General features: G+C 39.6%; 1 non-coding gene across 1 annotated transcript; it reads left to right on the top strand.

Annotated features, from left to right (window-relative positions):
• The first annotated feature begins 2,219 nt into the window (after positions 1 to 2,219).
• Positions 2,220 to 2,290, top strand: TRNAG-GCC (transfer RNA glycine (anticodon GCC)). The gene has a single exon. It is a non-coding gene; the product is annotated as a tRNA-Gly (tRNA).
• Positions 2,291 to 2,944: the final 654 nt, after the last annotated feature.

The raw sequence follows: 2,944 nt of genomic DNA, 5'->3' as shown, positions 1-2,944 counted from the left end.
ACCCAGGCTTGCCCTTGCTTTGCTTCTTGATGTCAGCTATGTGGAGCTAGAAATAAGGAGTTTAAACAAAACAAATCTTGTGGTAATTTGATGAGTCACAGATTTAAGCTGGTGGAGTCCTATGACACTCTAGAGGTTGAAGTATAATTCCCAACAGCCCTGGTCAATATGGTCAGTAGTGAAGGATGTTAAGCAACATCTGAGTGTGACGTGTATGAGTGTGATTGTGTGATTTTATCACTCTTTTTTTTAGATCAGTTTTATAATTGGACTTAGAATTGCTTTTGTATTGTTTTTATGTGTTGTGAGCCACCCTGAATCTTCCAAGAAGGGTGGCATATAAGTCAAACAAACAAACAAACAAACAAACATCTGAGGTCCAAGAGATTCTCCACACTTCAGTGAGTTTTCATAGAATACTCTTCCTAAGAAACATAAAGAATTATCTGGAGTTGCTGTTATATATACACAGATGGTGTTGGAAGAATAAACAGTGAGATCAGAGGGAAAGGAAATGAAGGAAGTAGAAGCAGTGGCAATTGTAATAATAATGGTGAATGTTGTTGCTGATAACAAATACCTTTGCACTGGATAAATTAACATAAACATACCTTCTGCCAAATCAAGCCAATTATACCCTGGGTTTTTTTTTGTGAATGGTAGCACATTGACCAAACACAATTTTTTTTCATTCCTCTCTATTCCTATGAAAGGTTACTATCCTACTTTTAGCAGCAAGTATTTTAACTTTTAACTTTAAAGTATTTTAATTTTTTGGAAGTAAGCTTCACTTTATAATGGGAAAGTATTCTGCAGCAGTAAATAAAAAGTCAAATGAGGATGAAAAATGTTTTAAAAGTATTCCTGAGAAACAATTATAAACATGATTCAAATATATATCTATAGCAAATATTAAAACACCCATGTATTTTAGTATAATTGTATTCCACCCAGTTTATCTCAATTAATGTCTTTCAAATATATATGAGCTTAAATGCCATCATTCCACTGTCAATGTGTGAACTATTATATTATTTTCCTGTAATGATCATAAAACTTGTCAGGGAAGTCATATTATAAATGTATCCATGCAAAAGTGAGAGTTGGTGCTATAAAATAATTAAAGATCTGTATTTTAGAACAATATCCATCCTGGTCCGGGCAAAACCTGCACACACCAAAACAGAGCTGTGAAGGGATATATGCAGTTGAGAGGCTGGAAAGGAGACAGTAAGTCTCCCAGTAAGTGACCCAGTGTGCCAGGTTGGGGGAAGCAATTGTGGGGAGCATGAGAAATTTCAGTGGGCTAGGGAGGTCTTGCATGGTCTTAAGTGTTGTGGTTGGCTCTGGCCCAGCTCCTGCCCCAGGAAATGTGGAGGTGGATGCAGGGGAAACATCAACATGTCACAGGCCTGTGTTATATTGCCCATAGAATCAATTCAGAGTTTAGTTTCCTCGGACGAAGAAGAAGGTGGGAGTGACTCGGCAGAGGGGGGCTTGGCGCACAGCCCAGGCAGTCAATCTCCCTTATCTTCCATTGATTCATGTGAAGATGTTTTGGACCCCCGCAAGTTCAGAATTATGCGTAGAAGAGACCAAGTAAGAACATATTACAGGAGATAAGTGAGGCCACCTGTGTTTGGGTGGGGCTCCAGTAATTAGGGCTGCTGCTATAAATAGCAGCATGTGGGTTTGGCCATTGTGGAAGAGTATCTGATCGCAGTTCATCAGGAATCCTGTGTTTTCAGGACTTTGTTGTTGCTTTTTCACACCTTTGAAAACAAAGCAGAGCAACGTGTGTGTGTCTGAAATTTGTACCCTTGAATTTTAAGGAGGCTCCTACCAGAGAGCCCGGCAGAACATTAAGCAGATGTTCCATCCCTAGTCCCCCCCTCCCCATGGCCTTCCCCACCCTGAAATACCTCATGTGCACTTACTGAGCCTTGCATTCGATTAGCAAATACATGGGAGAAAGGAGGAGTGATCATGTTCAAGATACCAGATTCATTCCCACAAATTGTCAGGTTACAAATGGAATGGGCATTTGGTAACTCAAGGACTAGCTGTACAATAAATATATGAAGATAATGTTTTAAAAAATTATCTTCATATATTTATTGTACAGCTAGTCCTTATTATACTTAATCTTTTGATCTAGGGCCTAGCTAACAAAGCCTTTTTTATTCCATCAAAGCAGCCATCCAGTTCTTCCCAACAGTGCATTGGTGGTTCAGTGGTAGAATTCTTGCCTGCCATGCAGGAGGCCCGAGTTTAATTCCTGGCCAATGCAATGAGGCTTTTGCTGCTGTTTCCCTAATAGATTTTGTCTCTGTTCTCCTCAATTCTCTGCTTACATGCATTTATTCATTTGTATGACCAATATATATATGAAATTATATCTAAAATGAAATTAACTCTGTGGGTCTAGTTGCAATGAGAGAAGGCAGCTAGGCAAATCAAATCCCCTTTTCTGACAATGTTTTTTCCCCCTAACAAAAGAGGCAGGTTGCAGTGGTCGGAATAAAACCTGAGCCTTCCTCATGCCAGGCAAGAATTCTACCACTGAATCTCCAATGTAGTTATTGCAAATGCTATGTATGATTCATTCTCTCTGCAGATCTATCTTATTGCTTTAGCTATTCACTAGATGCATTTCTCAGATTTATATACTTGCCCATCTTACAGATGCTTGACTCTCCCCTTTAGATTTCCCTAATTTTACAAAGAAAATAACAACAATAATAACAACAACAACAACAACAAACAAACCCCAACCTTAAGTTTCCTTCCAGTGGTCCTCGGCAAAATCTAGCTTCCTTCTGTCTGGCTCCCTCACTACCACTATGGTTGGCCAGACATTGCAAGGTAGCAGGAAGGCAGGCAAGGCAGAGAGGCTGGAGTCAGCAAGGAGGAAAGGGAAATGAGGAAGAGTGTTCCTGCTGCA

Source organism: Erythrolamprus reginae, chromosome 3, assembly GCF_031021105.1.
Source record: "Erythrolamprus reginae isolate rEryReg1 chromosome 3, rEryReg1.hap1, whole genome shotgun sequence".
NCBI classification, from domain to species: domain Eukaryota; kingdom Metazoa; phylum Chordata; class Lepidosauria; order Squamata; family Dipsadidae; genus Erythrolamprus; species Erythrolamprus reginae.
Note: the sequence above shows the minus strand (reverse complement) of the source record. Positions and strands in the feature narration are given on the sequence as shown.